Source organism: Puma concolor, chromosome B2, assembly GCF_028749965.1.
Source record: "Puma concolor isolate L17-30 chromosome B2, mPumCon1.1.hap2, whole genome shotgun sequence".
In the NCBI taxonomy this organism is placed as follows: domain Eukaryota; kingdom Metazoa; phylum Chordata; class Mammalia; order Carnivora; family Felidae; genus Puma; species Puma concolor.
In genome coordinates this window covers 99,522,744-99,546,765 of record NC_141671.1, presented here as the reverse complement: position 1 = coordinate 99,546,765, position 24,022 = coordinate 99,522,744, and the positions used below count along the sequence as shown (strand labels likewise).

At 41.4% G+C, this 24,022-nt stretch overlaps 1 protein-coding gene across 3 annotated transcripts in view; it reads right to left on the bottom strand.

Annotated features, from left to right (window-relative positions):
* The window catches only part of FOXO3 (forkhead box O3), a 125,434-nt gene that overhangs the window by 99,251 nt on the left and 2,161 nt on the right, over positions 1–24,022 (bottom strand). Inside the window, exon 1 of one of the 3 annotated variants that reach the window (XM_086707542.1) lies at positions 23,729–24,015. The exons of 1 other annotated variant lie outside the window; for it this stretch is intronic. The gene's annotated coding sequence lies outside the window, so the exon portion shown is untranslated. Of the gene's footprint in view, positions 1–7,418; positions 13,104–23,728; positions 24,016–24,022 lie in introns of those variants that run through there. One more of the 3 variants, XM_086707544.1, reaches the window with a different exon arrangement.

Genomic DNA, 24,022 nt, shown 5'->3' with positions numbered 1-24,022 from the left:
TTCCCCAGCAACTCAAAAAAAGATTTACTTACCCTCAGGTTTACTGTGAGGATGGTGCTCAATAAATGTTGACTCCCTCGCCCCTTAATGACTCCCTAGCCCCTTCCCTGAGAACCAGTCTTGTCTCACACCTGAGTCCTGCTGGAGGCTAGACTATGCTAGTGCACTTGTGCTGAGCACCAGCTACACATCAGCTCCCTGGCATTCCCCTCAACCCCAGCCCCTTCCGCTGAGTCTCTGCTATTTCTTCTTGGGACAGGCAATTCCTTATACTAAGACTTTTGCCTTCGACCCATCTCTCCTGATTCCTCAGTCTTCCCACCTGCCTTGGTTTTCTCCATGTGTAACTCTGAGAACTTTCCCAAAGAACTTCATCCATATTGCTTCATATGTAAGTTCCAGTCACTTCCAAAGTCTGGAGCCATACACACTCAACCAATCACCTAGTATGTCAAAAAAGGATTTACAAGGCTGGATAGAGAGAAATAAACCACTGAGTAAAGAATGTTCAAATGGACTGGCTCATTACTCTAGAGAACCAAATTTCAAATATGAGAATGTCATCCATTAGATCAGTGTTCTGTTTAGTATGTCCTAAGAGAAAAAGCTTTTCAGTAACAGAAAAAGTCATGGTTCTTCTGTGAAACTGATCTGTTTTTATTAAAAGCAATTATAAATTTGGAAGCTGATCTTATATCCCTTTTTGCTTCAGCTGTTATGAAACTCGAGAGCAGAGTCTGTGGTCTGACTGTAGCACCTATCAAGCACTACACTGTCCTTTACCCTCAGGTTCATCCTTTTATACAGAATAAATTTTTGTAAGTTGCCACAGTGAAGGAGCATAAACAAACATCAATTTGAAATTAACATTTTTAGGGGAAGATGGTCTTTGCTTTTCCATAGGTTTGGGTCTATCCAGGAATGGCAGATCTGTGATGATTTTTAGAGGCAGTGAAAAAGCACAGAACCTGCTAAGAATGTGGTATGGGAACAAGGTAGAAGCAGAACTAGGCCTGTGCTCCTCACCTCTCCCCCATGCACCTTGAAGGATGTGTCAGGACAGCAGCCAGAATGAAGGGCACAGATGCCTGGAGCAGCACACTCCATCACTCTATGGAAGCCAATTTTGGATGATACTGAATCCAAAGTGTATTTAAAGCGGTTTAGATATTCATTTGGCTAAAATCTTTGAGACTGTAGACTAATAGAATAATAATTATGATCACTTTTCCTAAGGTACCCTGAATAGCCTTAAAGCACTCTAATGGGAGGTAAAAGGCATCTCTAAATTGTAGGAAAGCATGGGACACACCTTGCAGAGGCTCTCAGCTGTCTTGGGAGGAAGAGCCCAGCCTCATTCTACTGAAGTGCTGAGGAAGTGCACAAGGGCCCCCTAGACAGCAAAGGAACTATGGACACTGCCAACTGAGCTCCAAACTCAACAGTCAGCATCTGTTCCCCAAGTCAAGGGGCCTGTGGCCCCAACCAGCTTTGCAATCTTATCAGGCTTGGATTTAGGCACCTTCAGCAGAATTTAAATTCCAGGTGGGAAACATCTCTTCCCCAGCTGGAAAATTAAGATGACAAAGATTCTTTGTGGCTTAGAGACTTTACAGTCAGCAATGCTTGGTAGCAAAGCAAGAGCCAAAGCCATAGATTGTGAATTAAACTTTTCATTTCAAAACAGACAGCTCTAGGACCAGCTCTAGAGCAGGCTACCATGTTTCAATTTCATGGCTAGGAAACAGAATAAGATTCCTGCCTTTTATCTCCATTAGAGTGCTTCGGAGGCTATTCAAGTCTCCTTAGGAAAAGCAATCATTATTATTCTATTAGTCCATAACCTCCTAAATTTTAGCCAAATGAAAATCTAAACCACTTTAAATACACATTGGACTCAGTATCATCCAAAATTGGCTCTGCATCCTAGTAAATGCAAGTTTCCAGATGGCAAGATTTTAGGTGAAATCATCAAAAGACTACATAAGTACCACATATTATTACGTGCCTTCCACTCATTAATTCACCCAACACTCTGCATGTTAGGGATGAGCCAAGTTATCTCCTTTACAAAAAGCAGACTCAGTATTCTTTCACGGTTACACAAACAAACAGCAAAGCCAAAGTGAAAGGAAGGACAACTCCCTCCCCTCCCTGTATCCTGCAATTTATCAGGCAGGGTCTGTGTTTTATCACTTTTCCTTGAGGGCTGCAAAAGTTCTGCAAGGAATTCTTTGATTACTGTAATACTTTTATCAACAAAAGAAAATGAACTCCAACAACATACTATACTGACAGAAATTTCACTATCAGAAGTGAAAACAGTGAAGGATGGGCAGAAATATGTACCAGGACACATGGCTCAGCAAGACTTCCCTTCTTCCCAGGCAAGGTAGATTCTGGGCCCATAGAGGCCTTCCTTAATGCTGTCTCCCAAGAATGCTGCACATTTCTATGTGTACATTCCTGTCGTGTACCACACTATAAACTAACTCATCAAAGGCAATGCCTACTTCTACATCCATCTTGATCTTCAATACTTCAATACATTTGCTGAATGAAAGAAGGATAAATCAGATGAATAAATAATCATGGCTGTGGCCCAGGCAGCACACTCCTATGCCCTGTCCCCAAAGAAGTACATCATGAGGACCCTGGGGTTAGACCTAGACCCTGGCCCAGGCTATAAAAGCCAGCAACATTGCTACCAATACACTGTTGAAGGACCAGAACATCCAACCACTTTGTTATTAAAAAAAAAAAAAAAAAAAAAATGTGTTTACAGGAGTTTGACTCAGATAACTTGCCATATTGTTATTGCACCTGTAAAGGACATATACACCACAGCATTAGAAATCCCATCTGCCACAAACCTTTCAACTAGAAGTGGCATTTTTGCTCTCAGTGCCAAAGAAATGGCTCCTTCCAAAGACTACCAAATTTCTTCAATGCCATCAAAAGAGCTAAGCATATCAATCAGACTTTAATAGTTATAGAAAACTGTTTTGGGGACTTAATTCCCAATAAAAGACATCCAAGTCTACCAAACACATTTAAGGTATGAGCTGTCTAGCATCAAGACTGGCAGAACTGCAAATTTCTTTTGCAGCAAACTGCTGATAATTAAAACCACTGATCCAGCTAACTGTGCCCATTCCTCTGGCACAAAGTCACTTATTCTTGGAAACATTATATGCAATGTAATTCTTACCCCAAATTACAACCCTCTATGACTACACAGAAAATTCAGGCCTCATCACTCTGGATTATAGGACTGCCACCAATCAATCATTCTTCAATGTCTGGAGATTTAGAAGACAACATTTGGCCACCTGAGAAAGTCTCTCACAGGTATATTTCCATAGAATGCCTCCACACTGGCCATGGTGAAATAAAATGCTTTGTTCCTCCCCGGGGAATAATGTAGTGGTATTTGAAGTGAGGAACATGTCCAGGCAGGTACGGGCATGTTCACAAACCCCCATGAGGCAGCTGGGCAGGCCATCCTCCATAAAAGTGGTGGTGACTAGGGTGACCACTAGGCAGTTCAAAACTAAGAGTGGCCTCACTATGCACTTTTCAGCTAAGCTCCTTTACATCTCTCATCCTTAATCTCCTCATCCAGAAAATAAACCAGATGACAACCAAGGCCCTTTAGTTCTGGAACTCAGAGGTTCCATCATCAATTTAGCATTAATTTGTTTCTCTTATCAGTCCTTCCCCTGGAAAATCCCTCATGGAACAAGGCCCAGGTGAGATGGACAGGGGAATGTTAGGTATATAAAGTGGGACTGCCAGGAAGAGTGGTCTGGGTACTGAGAGTCGGGAGTGAGGCCAGTTACACCTAATGCAGGTAGTGAGTAACAATGGATGGACCTACTGCACTATTTTTTCTGGGTCAGATTTGGAAAGCTGAGTCCCTGATATACAGGAGAAACCAAACTTCAAGTCTGTCCTGAAAACGGTCTCCTCAAAAAACAAAGAACCTCACCCCTTACCCTCTTCTAGAAGAGGCACTCACATCTACATGACAAAAACCTAACTGAAAGGTATTAAATTAAATAGGGTAAATGCATTACCTTACAAACAGCTCCTTTATTTTCTTTTAGGTCTTTCAGGACATTTCTCTTTACATGCAGAATGCAAAATTTTCATTTAAAAAACCCCAACTTCTTTTAAAAATATTAATCAATGACTGAGAAAGAGATGTTTCTGAGTTCTCACAAGGTATAAAGGTCTCCATGCAACTTCTTGGATGAAGAGCTAGCTGTCTCCCGCTAGAACACAGAGCTGGGAATCTTGGACTTAGCACATGGCTTCATCTTCATGTACACTCACTACTTCTAGGGAAGTCACAAGCCTGCTGGGCCTGCTCCCTACATCTGGAAAACAAGATGTTTAGGATAGTCCCTATCTTTAATCCAGAAGAAGCTAGCAGGCACTTGCTGAAGCAGCTAGTAAATAAATGGCCTATACCAAACCCACAAAGAAGGCTGATTTCTCCTTTTTCCCATGGGGGTTAAAAGTGCAAGGAAAGTATTTTGTCTCTATAGGACATTGAAAACTCTGTTTGTATAATAAATATTCAAAAAATAGCCTCAATTGCTCTTAGGAAGCTTTTTCTTAGAGACAGCGCAGCCTATATTTTAAAGTATTGAGAAACTTTTATCTTTATCATTAATCTCAGAAAAAAATGGAAGCACTTTATTTTTCATGCAGATGAGAAATACCAGACAACCAAGTTCTTACAACAAAGTCTTGGCAAGTCGCAGATCATTTTTCATGACAAGGTGACAGTGAGGAAAGGATGGCACATACAGTTTCCTTCTCTTCTCTCTTTCTTTGGCCCCTCAAGCACCAGGGACCTTGTGAGATTGGGTTTACATAAGAATGCCTCTCCCACTTTGACTAAGAAAAAATTATTCAGAATTCTAAACTCCCTGAAAGACACTATCAAAGCATAAAACATTATTACATTTTTACCATTCCAGAACCACAAATAACTTTGCTTTCCTCTTTTTCTTTCCAGAATAAGAACTGCTGTGGTTCACTTTTCTCCCCAAAGGAGTCTCAATGGTTCCATGGCAGAGACTAAAAGCAAATTGTTTACATTTTAATCAGAAAATGTGTTTATTAACGATATCATCTGAGAGTATGTATGTGTTGTTTGATAATGTTCTTTGAAGAAGTTACATAATAGCTAAATTGTCCTAAACCCAGCCATTGCTCCTAATATGTCATCACAATCCAGCTTCAGCCAAGGTATTTTTACTGGGCCATCACCCATGTTCCTAGGTCCCTCTTTGCCAATCAAGTATTCACCCATGTCCTCTACAACTTATCCTCCTCCTGATGCTTCCATAATTCAACACCTTTTCACTTCAGTTCATCTTCTTAAACCAACGCACACAATATCCTGGGCCTGAGTGTGAAAAAGATCCAAGAAAAGAATGAAAGCTAGACCTAAATGATCCACTGGCTTCCGAAGCCAGGCCACAAAGATGTAGCTATTCACCAAGTGGTGGAACACAATTGGGCTGCTTCCACTTGCCCAGGGGAGAGGGAGAGAGAAAAAGCAGTGGTCACAGGGAAGTTTAGATGCAGTTCAAGTCAGAGCATCTGTGTCTCATTTCTCAATTTGCAAAATATGACTTGGGTCGCGCTTCTTGGAATATCACTTATATCTGCTTTGCAACCTGGAGAAAATAGGCAGTTTGCAGAGTCCCATCCCTAAGAATAATTACACTTCACAGGAGTGCAAATCTTTAAAAAATAATAATAATAAAACAAAAGCCTGTTGTGTTCAATATGAATGCTTGTCTACAACTTAACACTCAAGCCTGTTCTTTATGGGCTCTGAAAGAGTGACAGACAGGCCAGGCAGAACACATCTGTCTTAATTTTAACAGAAGATCATGCAAACTCCCCTCCTTTCTCTACTCTTAAACCCAAATGAGAGACATCAGTCCAGTGAGGTCTCAGGCAGTATTATAAAATCAAAATCCCTAAAGTAGATAAATTATTGATTTCAGAGTTTAGTCAAAGCAGAGACATACTGACGCAGGTATCTCAACTCTATCACTTGCCAACTGTATGGTTTTAGCCAAGTCACTTAATATTCCTGTACCTCAGTTTCCTCATCTGTAAAGAGGAAGAGCTAATATGCATACTACTCTTAGCAGTATTTGGCACATAATATATGCCAAATAATAGTAGCTTTTAGTTACAGCCATGAAAATGATGGGTAAACCTTAAGGCTGAGACTGCACATATCTCTCATTTGCACCAAAGCAGGATGAAGATATAATGGTTTTTGCCCTTTTCGGAGAGAGGGGATAAAAGCTTTCCAGCATCATCAACTCTCCCCAGTTCAGCAGCATGCAGAAGTCAGGGAACAGAGGGACCTTCTCCTCAAAACCAAAGGCCTCCTCTACAGCCTCCGAGAAGGGATTTTGAAAGAGGGGTCAACCAGACAGATGTCCCTTGTTACCATCTTCAGATCTGGGCCACAGGAGCTAAGGACTCAGATCCCTCTCATCCTTGGGCTGGGAGCCAAGACTTCTAAGACTGCTGCCAGGCAGGCTTTTTCTTATGAGCCTGACTCTTCCTTAAGATACTTTACTCCAAGGATGCAAATGCATCCTTGATACCAGGATTTTTTCAAGATACCCCTCTTTCCCCATGCCCAAAACATGCAAGCAGTGGCCCATCCTTTTGGAAAAACAAAATGGAAGTGAATGAAGACATTTACACATTTCATCTGTGAGCAGTGGCAGCTTTGGGAAGCATCCCACCAGCTGTCTCTGACTGACTTCTGATCTTAGAAGTCCCTAGTAATCTCCTGGAGTCCAACTTTGAATGCTGCTTACAGTGTTCATGGCACTTTTAGGACACTCCTCCAAACTCTGGCCCCAGACAGAAGTATCTCGATGTAACTTTCTCCACCACTGCGTGAACATTCTGATGTCTCAACATCTGAACCTGCCTTCCTGATCATTCTCAAGAATCTTGGCGAATCTGAGAAAAGTAACTTGTCTGGCCTCCCCATTCCCAGGAAGAAACAGATCACCACGCCTCTGCAACTCAGTACCCAAGCAAGCCCTGTTGCCTCTGACAGAGCTTCATGAAGGAAAAGGTATGCTACTAACAGCAGAAGAATTTGTAATCCAAACTAATCCTGTGTTGTTGTTTTTTTAATGTGTCAGATATGAGTATTTATGAATCTCAGGCAGCATTCTGAAGCAGCTGCTAAGAGGTCCTGAAATGAACCTCCAAGTCTGGCCAACCCACTCTTCTTTGCACTATTTATATTCCTAAAGCCATCAGCTATGTTTGATATGGATGATCATGAGGCCCAGCTTAATGGACTACAGAATCCAATGATACTGACAGCACGAGTAACTTGTTTTGATCTTTACCTGGCTTCACCTTGTGGGAGAGGCTGTGCACCTTTTTAGGACCCTGAGCCAAGATGGACGCCATCTCCTCACCACCACGGCGTCGCCTCTGACCTCATCATGAAAGCTGCATCACTTTCCCCTTCGCGTCACTCACCCTCCACACTGATTACACCCAGCACATTTTAATCTTATCTTTCTCCCACATGTCCCACGTCTGTCGGTGGATGAGTCACTACAACTACTCCCCTGTCTGATGCTAGTCTTAAATCTAAGAACATTCCCAAAAGACCAAAACAAACAAGGGAAAAAAGATCACAAAACAACAAGAATCCAACCTAAACACAAGTCCTTTGAACACAATATATGCCCCAGAATGAACATCTGGCATCCTCTGTGCACCTGAGCAGACCCTTCATTAAGGTTATCCAGGAGGGAGGTTGGTGCCCTTGCCCTCACAGGAAGCTACACGGCAATGAGGATTTGTGGCAAGTCTAGAACACTCAAGAGGCTAGGGTCTTCATTCCATTTCAACAGATACCACCATGAGATGGCTGTTCATCTTTTCCCACTCTTGTCAGGATTCTGAAGCCAAGGTGGTATGAGAATTTTTATTTTTGACTCCCAATCTGTTACCAGAGGAATTCCAGTCTTAGCAAATGACTTAAGCAGTTCTTAAATTTCAGCTTGCAGAATTACCTGGAGGCCTTATTATAACATTGAATGCTGGGTCCAGAGATTCTGATTCAATGTCTGAGGTGGGCCCAAGAACCTGCATTTCCAAGTTCCTAGGTGATGCTAATGCTACTGTTCTGGAGGCCACACTTTGAGAACCACTAGCTTAATGTCAGAATATGGCAGGTCTCATTAGTATATCAGGTTGGGTTGCACAAAAGAAAGACAGTACATTTAAGTGTCTCAGTGTTCAAGTCTCATGCAATGACTTGAAATAGCACCATCTCTTTTTGCAAATTCCTGAAAACTTTAAAATAGGTTAACCAGGGTCCACTGGAAACTAGAAAAACAGGTGGGAGTTGGAAACATTAAAGAAACCACATTCATTTATATGAAAGAGAGGAGGAAATCCTAGCTAAGCACAGTTTGTTAAATAATGATGCCCTTGTCTTAGAAACCAACTGTTCTCTTTGAGCCCAACTAGACAGCAGTCCCTTTTATATGGAGCTTCCAGGGAGCAAACTCTACTTGGTAATCTTCCCATGGAGGAGAAGGTAGAAATAGGTCTAGAAGTCAATTCTAAAATAGTTGATAACTCATTTCTCTAAGACAACGGTTCTCAGCCCTAACTGTATACTGTAGCCTCCTGAGAGCCTTAAAAAATATGGATGCCTAGGCCCCATATCTAGAGATTCTAACCTAATTATTTTAGGATGGGACCTAGACACAGGTGTTTTTCAAAGATCCCCAGGCGATTCTCAAATGCAGCTGAGGTTGAAAATCACTGATGTAGGAGAAAGATCACAGAGAGATAGTAGGTGAATGGGAAAAAGAAGGGCAGTGAGTCCCCTTTACATAATGTCTTAATGACATAAAAGGAAACAAAAAAACGGGAGAAGAGCTGAGGGTGACTGCAGCAGGTAAAACTGAGGCTCTTAGATTCCGAGACTGATATAAAAATCAACCCAGCACTGTTGGCTGTTCGAGGTTCAAAAATCAGAAATGGCTACATGATCAAGGAACTGCCCACATTTGTCAAAGACTTATAACAGTCCAGAGGATATTTCAAGAAACCCTTTTAACAAAATGTACTATTTTTTCTCAGAAGAGTTAATATCTAGAGACTTAAGGCAAACAGCTTTAACTTCTCACAAACAAATCATCTAAAGGTTCAACTTTGAAATCATGTGCCAAAAAACTTACCCCTGAAGAAAATTATAAATATACATATATACCTTTTTTTAATATTTTTGAGAGAGCGAGAGAAAGAGTGCAAGTGGGGGAGGGGCAGAGAGAGGGAGACACAGAATCCAAAACAGGCTCCAGACTTCCAGCTATCAACACAGAGCCTGACGCAGGGCTTGAACCCACAAACTGTGAGACCATGACCTGAGCCGAAGACAGACGCCCAACCGACGGAGCCACCCAGGTGCCCCTAAATATATATATTTTAATGTTTATTTATTTTCGGAAGGGGGGGCCGCATGCATGGGGGAGGTGCAGAGAGAGAGGGAGAGAGAGAATCCCAAGCAGGTGCCACACACACCACGGAGTCCCACCTGGACTTGAGACAAGATCAAGAGTTGGATGCTCAACCGAATGAGCCACTCAGGAGCCCCCACCCCTGAAAACAATTTTTAAAAAATTTTAAAGGGGACGCAAGAGGAAGGAGATTGAAGGAATAACTCTCAGAGCACTTGGTAAGTGAAATTATCTTCCTAGTAACCACACTGACAAATGAGTTTTCAAAGCTGTAAAATCATGTGGTTCAGATGATAAAACCGAGTTATTTTCTTCTCTCCCTTCTTGACTAGCACTAGATGCATGAGGTAACAAACTGGAAAAAAAAATGTTTGAATGCTTTACGATCCTATTTAAGGCATAATTATGAAGCAAAACAGTAAAACAGAGTTGGTGCTCAATGGACAGAGCAGGGAATCTCAAAGCAGATGATACAGACAGAAGTCGGGTGAAAATTATCTCTGCTCATATCAATAGGTCAAACACTGGGAGCCCAGAGAGAAAAATTCAGATGTATTTCCACCGTGTTAACATTTAAAAACCAATTCATCAATTTAAAGTTTTTGATCTGATTAGAAAACTAAGATGTGGATAAATCAGCATCTTGAAAATGAGAACTATAATTTGATTAAAAACATCCATTTGTTAAGTAATTATTTCAAAATCAATTTAGAAGACATAGTTTTCACTAATACAACTTTTCTAATTTAACACATGCTACTTCACTTATTCAGTACTGATTACCCACAAATTAACTCAAAGCATTCCCTGATTTCATAAGACCATCAGAATAAACCCTTTCCCTCCTCCCAAAGAACACCTACTAATTGATACCTATGATCAAAGCACCAAATTTTACCTTAACGTGAAAGTTGAATGTGGTAAAGCCAAAAGTATGGCCCAGAACACATAGTCTTTCAGCCTGAAATAAGGATCTTTCTTGGAAAGGGAGAAGACTAATAGGACTGCTTTAGATATTTCAGTTCAGCAGAGGACATGCATCTATCTAGTCAAACAGAAGGCTGTAAGCTTACCTTTATTGGACAGGGTTGGCGATAGAAGGCCTGATCTAGGCCACTAATTTCAAGAAATTGTATACTAGCTCACCTAGGAAGTTATCTATGAGGACCTTCAGAATCTAAGTGTGCCAAAGCAAGCACACTCACCCTGGAATCAGCTCGAAGAAAACCTTAATCAGGCCCATAATTTTCATAAACCCATTCTAGGCTTCTCAGGATTACACAAACAGTACACCTGACCTAACTGCTCATTATTCTTTTAAACAAATTCAGAAGAATGTTTGGGTTCAGAGTTTCAATGTTTACTTTAAAAAAAAAAAAAGTATCTTGCTGAAAATTTAGTCTGTGGGTCACTGTTTATTTGCACGATGGGTATATGCATACATGGCAAATTAATGCTGTTAATGAGACTGTACTGAAAACTAGTAAATAAAGATACATCCCTTATTCTACCAACTGGGGGGTAAATATATATATTTATTTACAAAGATGCACATGTATAAAGGGTGAGAGGGTGAGTTTAACAACAAATCCTTGACATGGAAATAAATGCTGGCAGGAAGCCCCAGGACAGCTATCCTAACTAATAAGGTAAAAACCCTAGAAGATCTACAGCAACACTGAATTTTAAATTAGGTAAAAAATTTTTAAAGAATTTACCAGCAAGATAAGTTCTAATGGAGACATTCAGAGAAAGAGTTTTACTTTATAAAACCATTATGGTATTATAAAAAAATTTAAATGCATCAAGCTTTTAAAAATACTGAGTAAAAAAAATAAAAATATCAAGTAAAATTAAAACTTAAAAAAGAGAGGAATGTGAGCAGGAAGGGTTAAACATCACTCAGCTGAGCTTAATATGAAATATGAAACTGAAGCAATTATCTAGATAATTTATGATGAAAGAAATATTTCAAAAATCAATTATTTGGACACTTCAGGAAAAAAGCAGTTTTGAAATTTGAATTATATGAATTAATGACTCAGCCGTCCACTTGATCTTTCTAAAGTAGTACGAATTTTCAAGGAGACATCTAACAAGCTCTATTGGATATAATTTTATGCCCACCTTAAACTTCAGGTTGATAACCCAAGTTGTACCTTTAAAAGTCCACTGTGGCCACTGCCACCTTCTACTGCAACTGCCTCCAGCCCCATCACCCTCCCCAGCACCCTCTATATTCAGTTATCAGGCAGAACCGTTCTGCCGGCTCCACATTTATCATAGTGTTTCAGTCTATCTTCTGGACACTATCCAGGCACTACTCACCTATCTTTACTATGAAACTGAGAGTTCTGAAGTTTTTTCAAACACGTAGGATTAGTGTTCTGCTAGCCACATTTTATCTTAGGGCACATGAGTACTGCATTCCCCTGGCCAATTAAAACCATCATTTTAGGTCCTACCCATACATATTTTTACCTTGAAGATAAAAGCAATAAGCTCTTCAGTAGAGATAAACACTTTAACCTGGCAGCAACTTGCATTATGCAACGTTTTCAGTCTCTGTCTTGGCAACCTGCCTTTAAACCCAACAGTACCTGCATAGCAAAGAGTCAAACACCTCACAAGGTATTTTAATACCTTTAGTTATGAGATCTGATTCAGCAGCCAAACTGCTGCCAGGAGCTTCTTATAAATTTTGTTTCCCTGCAATCTGTTTTTCTTGGTGGTCTCGTCTCCCTTCATCTACTTTAGATGCTTTAGGTAAAGTCTACAACATAATAGAAGCACAGATACCCTGTTCTCCCAAGGCAGAAATTTGCCAGAGGTAATAGTCCAACCCAAAGGATTTCTATACACTATGTATGAGTCTATTAGTTCTAAATAGTACACTTTGTATATGAGGCAGAGTAAACCATGCTCCTGCAAAGAAGTGACCAATCAGAAATGAGAATCCACACACCTGCAGGTTTTTGACAGAATTCTCAAGCCACTTCTTCTATTCTCCCACTAAAAGCCAAGGCACTGACTCAATTTTTAAGTTATTAGCTCATGCTAATAAAATCAAGGAAAGGAGCCTAAATCATGGGTCCAAGTCCACTCCCCTAGCAGCACACAGAGGGGTTACCCCAGTCAGCCACAACTTGGAAGACAAGCCTTCAAGACAGTATTCCGGTGGATTAATATGAGGATTAGTGGTAACATATGTAAAGATGTGGCACACAGCAGCAACCTTTAAATTGGAAGCTATTTTCTAAAAGTACAAACTTCCAGTTATAAGTCACGGGGATGTAATGTACAGCATGGTGACTACAGTTAATAACTGTATCGCATATTTGAAGGTTTCTAGGAGAGTAAATCTTAAAAGTTCTCATCACAAGAAAAAAAAGTCTGTAACTATGAATGGTGACGGAGGTTAACTGGACTTTTTGTGGTGAGCATTCTGCAATATATACAAATACTGACTTGCTACATTATACACATGAAGTTAATGTTGTATGTCAAATTTACCTAAATTAAAACACACACACACACACACAAACTCAACTCTCCCTGCCAAGTGAATAATATAAATAAGTGAAATGGCAGCTATTTTATTTTACTGTTGTACACCCCCCACCCAACCCAAAGTCCCTGGCACTCAGGAGACAGTAGAGCACAATAGAAAAGGCAAAAAAAAGTTCCAGAGTCCAAGAAACCTGGGGTCTGATCTCAAGTTCCTTGAACCATTTCCTCATCTTTAAATTGGGATTTACATTTAAATGCCTATCTTGTAGGATCAACATTAGATGTAAAAACCTAGCTGAGCATTTGGTGCTTAGTGCTCAATAAATCCTAGCTACTATTATTATAATTAGTATAATATCTAGGTCTGAGAATGTGGTTGTGAAGACGCCTTTTTGTTGTAAGAATCAAACTGTCTCTCCGGGCTCTCCTTCCCAAAAATATCATTTTGAAATAGAATGTTAAACTGTGCAATTCTCACTCTTACATACTTCAGAACTGTTTCTACTTCTACGATGACAACCACTCTATGTTCTTTGCTTCATTAGGATGACTGGTTTTTGGGACATAAATATACACAAAGGAGACAAGAGCCTGAAGGCTCAGGTATGAGAAACTTTGAAAGTCCCCGAACCAAGCAGAGGAGGAGCTGAGGGGACTCCAGAGATTCTGGATTAGCCTTACTACCATAATCAAGGGCAATGGACCTGACTGGGCTCTACCTTCTCAAGCCCTGATAGGAAAGAAAGGATCCTTCCACTGAGAACCCAAGGCTCCTTTCCTTCTCTCCTCAAAGAGGGACGATTCTAGACCAAAGCTCTCAGCCAGAATTCCTGGGCTTCAGAGAAACCTCAAGCCCACACTCCACACGTGCAGCCATTCCATAAGCTTCAAGAAATAAATTCAGTAAGGGGGACAGAGGAGGGGGTATGAGGGGGGAACCCAGGACATATTAGAAATGGGAAGGAGAAACAAGTTCTAGTGGTTCTAACTGGGAAATCAGGTAAATTCATGTCTCCCTTCTGTCTCCCACAGCAGAATGAAGAAATTTAAATTATAAGTGGCCTGTAAATGATTAACATTTTAATTTTAATCTAATTTAAAATGGGGAGGGGCAGAATGGATGACAGTGGTCAAAAGGCACAAACTTCCAGGTATAAAATCAGAGTAGATCTTAAAAGTTCTAATTACAAGAAAAAAAAAGAAATTTGCAACTGTGAGCACCAATGGATGTTAATTCAAGTAGGCTTATTGTGGTGAACGTTTTGTGACAGACACCAAAGTTGAATCAGTATGTTGTACAGGTGAAACCAATGTTATATGGCAAATAATCTCAATAATAAAATAAACAGAACTTTGTACTCTTCTCCTCTATCTGCAACCCTGCCTGTCCCTCTCTTCCATCTCCAAGCTCTCGTGTTGGTTTCCCAAGACTACCATAACAAATCACCAAATTCGAGGTCTTCAAACAACAAGAACCTATTCTCTCACAGTGCTGGAGGCTAAAAGTCCAAGGATTCAGCAGGGCCATGCTCCCTCTGAAGATGCCAGGGTGGGGACTGTCCCTGGCCTCTTCCTAGCTTCAGGTGGCTCCCAGCAACGCCTGCTGCGCTTGGCTACTAACCACATCACCCCTTAAAAGACCCTATTTTTAAATAAGGTCACATTCTGAGGTTCCAAGTGGACATGAATTTGGGGGGGGGGATACCATTCAACCCACTACAACTCCCAAATTAAAGTAAACCACCACCACCAAAGTATGGGGCAAAGGGGAAGGAGATGACAAAATCACAGCATTACAGAAATATCAAAAAAAATAATTCAAAGTTATAATTGCCAGTGGACTATTACTTCCAAACTGAATTAGAAATAATATAGCTTTTGCCTTTCTCTCACCTGTGGGAAACTGTGAAGTCTTGGAAAATATCGTAAGTCCCAATCAAAATAGCACTAAAACACAGGACATTCCACTAGCCCAGACACTTGAATACTCTGAAAAATTTGGTATTATGTATAAACACTCACATATATTATCAGAAGTGAAACAACAAAAAAGATGAAAGACAGGGAAGGATATTTTTCAGTTAAAAGTGCTTTCATTTAACTATTCGGGGATGGAAAGTGGATCATGGGTCTCAGAAAACCAAGGTTTCCTTTCAAAAAAAAAGTTACCTTAGTGGTCAGCAGCTGTTATTAGCATATAAGCTAAAAGCAAATCAAAGTTCATCAATACCAATAAATGGAATTTTCAAAGAAAAAAAAATTTTTAATAAAAATAAATTTTTAAAAAGTTACCTTAGGTTTTTAACAGCCCCTCCACAGATTATCCGGTTTTTTTTTTTTTTAATGTTTTATTTATTTCTGAGACAGAGAGAGCCAGAGCACGAGCAGGGGAGGGTCAGAGAGAGAGAGACACAGAATCCGAAACAGGCTGCAGGCTCTGAGCTGTCAGCACAGAGCCCAACGCGGGGCCGGAACTCACAAACCGTGAGATCATGACCCGACCCAAAGTCAGCCGCTTAACCGACTGAGCCACCCAGGCGCCCCTCAAATTATGTTTCTGATGACATAAACCTACATGGAAGCACTATATATCACAGTCCTTTTTATTTTAATCAAGGTCTTATTTCGGCTTTATGGGGAAAAAAACACTTGAGATGAGCTTTAAGACCTGTGTACTCCCTCTGCTGGCTCTGAATTTAAAGTAAATTCTCAATGGCTTCAGGAGCCAAATTATTAATTTCACTAGACATCTAAAACACAATGAAAAATATCATCTGGATTCTCCCCCAACACACACACACACACACACACACACACACACACACACACACACAAATAAGAAATTCCAAACACCTACTTAAAACTGCCAAAGGCATCTCTGTTGGATTTATTGTAAGTTTACTCCAGAGGAAAGCTAATGCATTTCACTTGTTTGTAGCAGGAGTCACTTCCTGCATCAGCCTTGCCCCCTACAAGTGTGCCACAAGCTTTCCTTGCTCTGTGTGCACCTCTCCACTGCAGGACGAGGATACATCTGACACCCAGGCATGGTGAGCCCCTAGAAGAGAACCTGGTTTCTTCATCACAAGCAATTACTAGAGTAGCAAATTACTGAAAGGACCACAGCCCATAAGGGAACCTAGTCCATTTCATTTTATAATGTTATCCCATAATAGGACCAAAAAAAAAAAAAAAAAAGCCTGAGTGGAAACTGAAAGACACACTGTCTAGAAAAGCCCAGCTTGAAACATGCACCAATCACACACTTGTGTTTTATCAGGAAGGAAGGATACATCACAATATTCTATGGATGCTTGCTACTGTGCTTCTTTTTCCAACTGGGGAAATTGTGATACTGAGAAAGAAATGTTGTTCAGTCAGGAATAAAATGGTTAAAGGCACTGAGTCTGTCAGGGTAGGGATGCCATCAGAATTGGGCTCTTGTATCATAATCACAGCCTAACCACACATTTCAAAAACATGAACTCGGAAGAGCTCCAGACTAGCCCTTAAAAGATCCATCTCAAACAGTGCTTGCTGTCTCTTCCTCCTTCATACACGACTTCTATTTCCCAATCCATGGATATAAAACTTCAGGTCCATCTGGGACTTCTGCCTCCAAATGCAGAACATTATGGACAACTTACACAACAGCTTTGCTCCTGTAAGAAGTGGGTAAATGAATTTTAGGCTGAACAATCCCATGGTGACTCTCTCTAGATGGTGCATATTGATGCTGCATCGGTGGGGCATACACACAGAAAGCAGACTTGATTTCAACTTTTTTCTCTAAATGAAGTCATTCCAAGATCAGGTTCCCCTCAGTTTCTGTGATGGGTAGTAACTGGCACTAATGAAGTTTTCAGGGACTTCTACACGAGGAAATAAGACACTAACAAGAAATGCCTTAGATAGCAGAGTATCCTTTCATAACTACACCATACCCTAGCAACATCAATGCTAGGAGGTCTCAGACTTCATAGCTAGAAGTATCCAAAAGACTCCACATGTGGTATCGCCTCACTCTTGAATCACATCATCTCTTTCAGTGTCAAGAGTCCCAGAACAAGGCTATCTTCATGGGCTGTGGACATAATGATCCAAAAAGCAGCTCCAAGGATCAGATATGTTATTGTCTGGCAGACACATTCTGTGCTTTGGAGGCTCTTACACTGTCCTTGGGAATCAAGAGGAGTCAGAGAAAAATGACAAAGCAAGTAGGTGGGAGTCAGGGGTGGGCACAGTAGGGTGGAGTAGGGTTAAAACAGAGGGCTTTTAGGTTAGCTAAAAGCACTGATGGAGAGGGGCGCCTGGGTGGTGCAGTCGGTTAAGCGTCCGACTTCAGCCAGGTCACGATCTCGCGGTCCGTGAGTTCGAGCCCCGCGTCAGGCTCTGGGCTGATGGCTCAGAGCCTGGAGCCTGTTTCCGATTCTGTGTCTCCCTCTCTCTCTGCCCCTCCCCCGTTCATGCTCTGTCTCTCTCTGTCCCAAAAATAAATAAATGTTGAAAAAAAAAATTTTTTTTAAAAAAAAGCACTGATGGAGAATGCTAAAAGAGCAACACAGTTACTTTAGCACAAACCAGCCTAAACGAAGGGGGAGGGGAATCAGAGGCAAGCAAATGAAGTAAGAGTTTGCAGAAATGGAAGCAATGACACGAACAGCTGTGAAACCACAATGGTTAACAGCAGACATTACAGAACAGTGGTTCCCGGGGCTCACGTGGACACACTCTTAGCTCCATCTCTGCTAGCTTGTAGGATCCTGGACAGTCACTCACATGCTCTCGTCCTGCTCCTCACCCGTAAAATGAAGTAGTTAGATGATCTTTAAAACCTCTTTTAGTTCTAAATTTGAGGCGAGAAGCAATGTGGATGAGTCAGCTGTATCAAGGCTCCACCTCCACTCCAGAGGGAGGCCAGTCCTCTACCAGGCCCCATACAACAGAACTGGAGATCCCAGATCAGGCCAGGACCACAGGTGTGCCCTAATCTTTAGCACAGGTGTGCTAAAGTAACTGTGTTGCTCTTTTAGCAGACCTGGAAAAAACCCAGCTTCTCCCAAACAGACCCAAACTATAGGAGCCATGCCACAGTGGCCTTGCGTCTCCAAAGCAAGCTGGAAAAAAATGATCGGCAGAGAATTAAAGACCAGCTCCAAGCCAGAGTTCAACACCAACTTTCCAATTTGCCAGTAACTTGTCTGCAGAGAGCTGAAGTACTGATGAAAGCAGAAGTACAGATGTGAAAAAAGGCAAAGTGAATGAACAACAATGACAAGTTCATAGAACACAGATTTGCACGTTTATTTTTTGTCTTCCTCCAATAGAACATGAATCCTGTGAACTGGAACCTTATGTGACTTGTGCTCCTACTATATCCCTTAGGCCCAGGAGAAAGCCCTGTGAACGGTATGCCTTTGACTGTTTGTTGCATGAATAAAATGGCATGTGATGAAAATGGTAAAAAGGTTTTCTCTCTCTGATCTTCGGTCACTTACTGTATGCCAGCTATAACGTCCACGGACACTAACTTACCTATATATGTGTCATTCCCAACTCCTTCTATAGCAGCAAAAGGCCAGAGTGGCTCTTCAGGACTCTTCAATTTGTGATACAGGAAAAGGTAAGGAGAAAAATGACTCAAGAGAGGATCAAGTCTGTTCCCTCCAGGCAAGACGAGTAAGGTATGAAAACAAAATAAATTCCATATTCTCTCCAGCCTGGGAATCTGATCTGATAAGCAGTGGGTCAGCAGGGTGCCCTGCCAGAATGTACAGACCTAAACAGTCTTATCTTTGCATATTTATGAAGATCTTTGGATGGATGGTATCTGCTAAACTTTTTCCAGACCAAATAAATGACTTTTTACTGGGACAAGGACTCTTCATTAATTTCCTAAATAAAAATATCTTGCAGGTTTTAAGTAAGAATCACACGTATTAAAAAGTTGAACTACAAGATGTTCTTCTATGGTGTCATTCTCTTAAAATAGAACCCTCCTAAAATCTCCTAAAAATAAGTCTGCATAGTTTCATTTCATTTTCTAAGAAGGAGATAAACATATCAAAACAAACACTTAGCTTCTTTTTTAAAGACTCTCTCTGCTACAGGGCCCACAGATCAAAGTTTAAAAGGGCCAATTTCTTCACTTCAGAGGTCGATGACACAGCTTTGAAAAAGAGGAAAAACAGTCCCCCAGTCCCCCTAGTGTGCTGAGGCTGTAGGAAGAGGAAGTGTATTCGTTGAGAATCCCTGACGAAGACAGTCCTGCCAAAGGAAGTTACAAAACAGCATTTTGGTAACATGGGCCAAGCAGAAGACAGATTCCTTACACATGACTGTAACTGGCCCTTTGGTGAGTTACTCCAAAAGGTGACTGAGGGAAGAATTACAAGCCAACATGGAATTATCACAACTTTGTCATTTTGGAATTAAAAAAAATATTTTTTAAATATAAAAGTTGCGGTTAAAATGACATTTTCTTAACATAGTGTGTTGGGAAGGAACTGCATGCATTAATCTAAAGAACCAGAACAGTAAGAACATCAACAAGCACTGCGTGGCAGGTGGGTCCTCATCTTTTCACTCTGGGAAGAAGCTGTAAGAGTACACATTGTCACATGAAAGAAGACTAGTCTCTTGCAGAATTAACCTCCACAGCAGCAGCAGAAATCGTCACACACACAAGATCCTCCATTTGTGAAATTTTGAGAACCAGCACAGAAACTCACGACTACTTGATACAATCATGCCCTAACCCCGTGGGAAATGCAGGTGTGTGGGTGTGAGTAGGTGAATAAGCAATAAATAGACCTTAACAGGTAAACCCTGGAGTCCTAGAGGTCTGCCCCCCTCCCCAGGAGGAACAGAGAGAACAAACCAGTTTCATTATGGGTGGTGCAGTACAAGTAAACTTAATCCGAATTAAAGGAAATGTAACCTTTTCCCCTCGTGACCACATCTGATTATTCATTTCTACTTATTGCCTGAGGTAAGGGAGCCTGTGAGATAGCCATCACCTTTCTGTCTGGCACAATATGCATCTTTCAAACCTAAGTTAACCAGGAACTTCCTCCTTTTGTTAAAATGCTATCTTTTCTGCCACCTTCATCACTTCATAATTCCTAAGTACCCATACTGATCAACACTGGACGGCTATACAAATATGAGAAACTCACTCAGCCTCCATCAATATTCATCTGTTTCTGATGCTAAAATAATAACCAAAACATCTTTAGACTGAGAGGCAAATACGCTTTTCAGGAAAGCATCTTTTACTTGTGTAAGACTACTTGTTACTTAGTAAGTGACTTTTAAAATTTTTTTTTTTTTTCAACGTTTATTTATTTTTGGGACAGAGAGAGACAGAGCATGAATGGGGGAGGGGGCAGAGAGAGAGGGAGACACAGAATCAGAAACAGGCTCCAGGCTCTGAGCCATCAGCCCAGCACCTGACGCGGGGCTCGAACTCACGGACTGTGAGATCGTGACCTGGCTGAAGTCGGACGCTTTAACCGACTGCGCCACCCAGGCGCCCCAGTAAGTGACTTTTAAAGAATAGATCCTCGATTTAAAGAGGAAAATAGTGTGATAAAGAACAAATCTCCAGAACTGCGACTATTAATTACCTGTGTACTAACTAGCTGTGTGATCTTAGAGAAGTCCTTAACTTGAAGAATCAGGTTCTTCACCTATGAGGGAGTTGAACAATCTGCAAACCTCATCCCGGCTATATATTAGAATAACCTGAGAAACTTAAACAAAAACAAACAAACAAAAATAATGCTAAGCCCCAGACCAGCCCAATTAAAACCAATTCTCTGGGTATTGGCTTTTTTTTTTTAAGCTCCCAGGTGATTCTAATATGCAACCAGGGCTTCAAATCACTAGTCCCAGTTCTGATCTCCAATGCCTTCTTTTCTAATCCTTTCATTCTCTGATCTTAGGGTGAGAATTCTGGTGACAGAATCTCAGAATGCAACAGGCCAAAAAAGCCACAAAAAAAGCAAGGCCTAAGCCCTGCATACTGTGCCTATGTGCACACAGGACTAGGAGAGGTTAACCTGAATTCTAGACATTTTTAGAAGTTAAAAACCCTAATGCATAACTAAGAATGAAAGCAGTGTGGTTTAAGTGCACATGCCTGCTCTCAAAATGACTAATCGTGATAGGAATCAACTCCTGAAACTTGGACGCAGGGAAATGGGTCACAATTAGCTCCTGACCTCTCCCTCTTCCCTCTTCTACCACCCCCACTGAACCACAAGCACAAAAAAAGGCTGGCTATTAGTCATAATCAGAATATGAAACCAGCCCCAGTTTCAAAGGGCTTTCTCCATCATCAAAGATTTGGAAGTTCCTGCATGGGTGCATCTTTTGATGAAAGTCATCTTACAAAAAATCTTTAAAGGATATCCCCACAAGTTGTCACGTGATACTCAGAACTAGTTTAAAATCTTAAAAATAATTTTACTTACCTTAAACATAAAGACATTTTACTTTATGCCCTTTATTAAACATATTAAGGCTCGAGTTTCAATTTATATTTCACAAATGTTAGAGATAAGATAGGAACTAATTTAACACTGTGCATTGAATATACTCCAACCAAAAAAGAGAGAGAGAGAGAGAGAGAGAGAGAGAGAGAGAAATGAGATAGCATGAGACCAAAAAAAGGTTAAGGACATAAAACCATAAAGTTTATGACTAGGCCCCAAATCTCTATTATTAAGTCCTGCAAGCTACGTGAAAATATAATTAACTGAATCACAATTCATGGCTACTTTTGGTAATACTACTTTCTCACCTAGATCTTTAAAAAAAAAAAAATCAAAACTGTTACCATCTTTAACTGTAAGCACAATAGCAAGAAATATTATTTGTGGAATTAAACTACTTTTGTAAACTTGAAAGTCATGGGAAATGTGAAAACCCTTCCAACGCTAACTTTTTAGCTTTAACTAGCTAACTTTTAACTAGCAGATCCTCTGCACCAAGTTCAAAATATACAGGACTCACTGCAAGTGTGAGAAATTTGAAAAATATTCCAAACCCCTATATCCATTTTCTTAGATCTTGAAACCCACCCCTTCCTGACACTATACACTGAGATTAACCCTTGCTATTCACTTGGAAATTCAGTTTTAAAAGCTATCACAGTAACACTGCTTTGAAATGGAACTCACTCCCATGCTTTCTGTAAATGGCCCTCGGATCACACAGCTGGCATTCTTTTGCAAAGCTTTAAAATTAAATCAAATGTAAGATTCATAATGTCAGCATTCATTAAAGGAAATGAGACAGATATGTGGAATAATTTCAAAGCACACATTTTGCTTTTAAGGTATCTCAGCAAGGGGCGCCAGGGTCGCTCAGTTAAGCATCTGACTCTTGATTTCGGCTCAGGTCATGATCTCAGTTTCCTGAGTTCGAGCCCTGAGCTGGCCTCTGCACTCACAGCGTGGAGACTGCTTGGGATTCTCTCTCTGTCCCTCCCTCACGCTGTCTGTCTCTCTCAGGATTAATAAACTTAAAAAAAAAAAAAAAGAAAAAAAATCTCAACAAGTCCTTTTCTAGCCATAAGAAACTAAAAAAAAAGGTACTTTGCAAGTTTTTTTTTAAAGCAAATTAAAACTCAACACACTAAGTTCTTTTTTCTTTAAAACACACTACATTCTTCAATTTTTACACAAATTCCTCTCCAGGGCTCCAGTTCTCCACCAAGATTACACTGTTCTTGCTGTACACACATACTGGAATCCAGGAAGATACAGTGAAGAGAAGGACTGAGGAAGGAAGCAACCACCTCTTTAAAAAAAAAGCTTAACTTGCAAATAGAAGCAACTGGTAAGTAATATGTATCTCCACATGTACCTCTTTTGCCTGGTAATGACACATTCATATCTTGGGGTAGAGGCCAGGAGAATGAGGTGCCAGGAAGAGCAAAGCAGCTGGGTATCAGCAGCCCAGCAGGGGCACAGGAGTTAATCTGTTTAGATGCCCAACTGCAGGAAGTCATTACATCATAGGCCTTTCCACACCTCTCTCCCTACCATGTTCCCAGTGCCCCAAGAGGCTGAAAAGGAACAGTAGAGAGCCTCCCTTCTGGTTCACTTATAGGTAGAAGCCATTATGGCCCAGTCCTGCCACTACATCTCCCTCCCCTAGGCCAGGGAAGGCTAGGTGAAGCTCCAGGCCCCAGTCCTCCACACCTGGACCTGGCCTCAAATAGCGCCAGAATCCAAGCCTCAATAGAAGCAGCAGGTGTGGCTAGTCCGCCTTAAGGTAGAAGGGCTGGCCCATTCCAGGACCCAGAACATCTCAAGTTTGGAGACTGGTTTACTGGGAAAACCTCTCTAATAAAAATGTCAACACAGACAAGGAAAGACAAGCAACCAGGAAAAGGTTTACAACCACTGCTTTTTCTAATGGGACCGATATGCCTGTGGGAATTAACATCCAAACGCTAGAAACTTCGACGTAAGGGTGCTCATCCAGCTAGTAACAACGACCGTGCTCCTGTGACCGACTGGGAACCACAAATCCAACCGCTTCTCCGGGCACCAAGTCCCAAACACTCCCCCACATCCTCTCACTCCACCCGCAGCGCCCTCCCCGCACCCCCACTACGGTGATTTCTACTTCGAAGTTAGCCGCAGACCTACCTCCTCCGCGCAGTCCGGGGAATCCGTCAAACGCACTCCTGTCCGCCAGTCCTTCCCTCGCCGGCATCCCTTGCCCCCTCTCCTCACCTGGCCATGCCCGAGGCTTCCCCGGAAGCCTCATTTCCCCAACCCCCCTCCGCGGCCGACCCCAGGTTCCCCTCCTCTGGGGGTCACACAGATCCCCCGAAACCTCACAGCGGAGGCTCTCGCTACCAACCCCTCTCCCCAGCGCCCGCAGGCGCGCTCCGATGAATCGAAGGCGCGTCTCGCACTGCGCAGGAGGCCCGGCGGGTC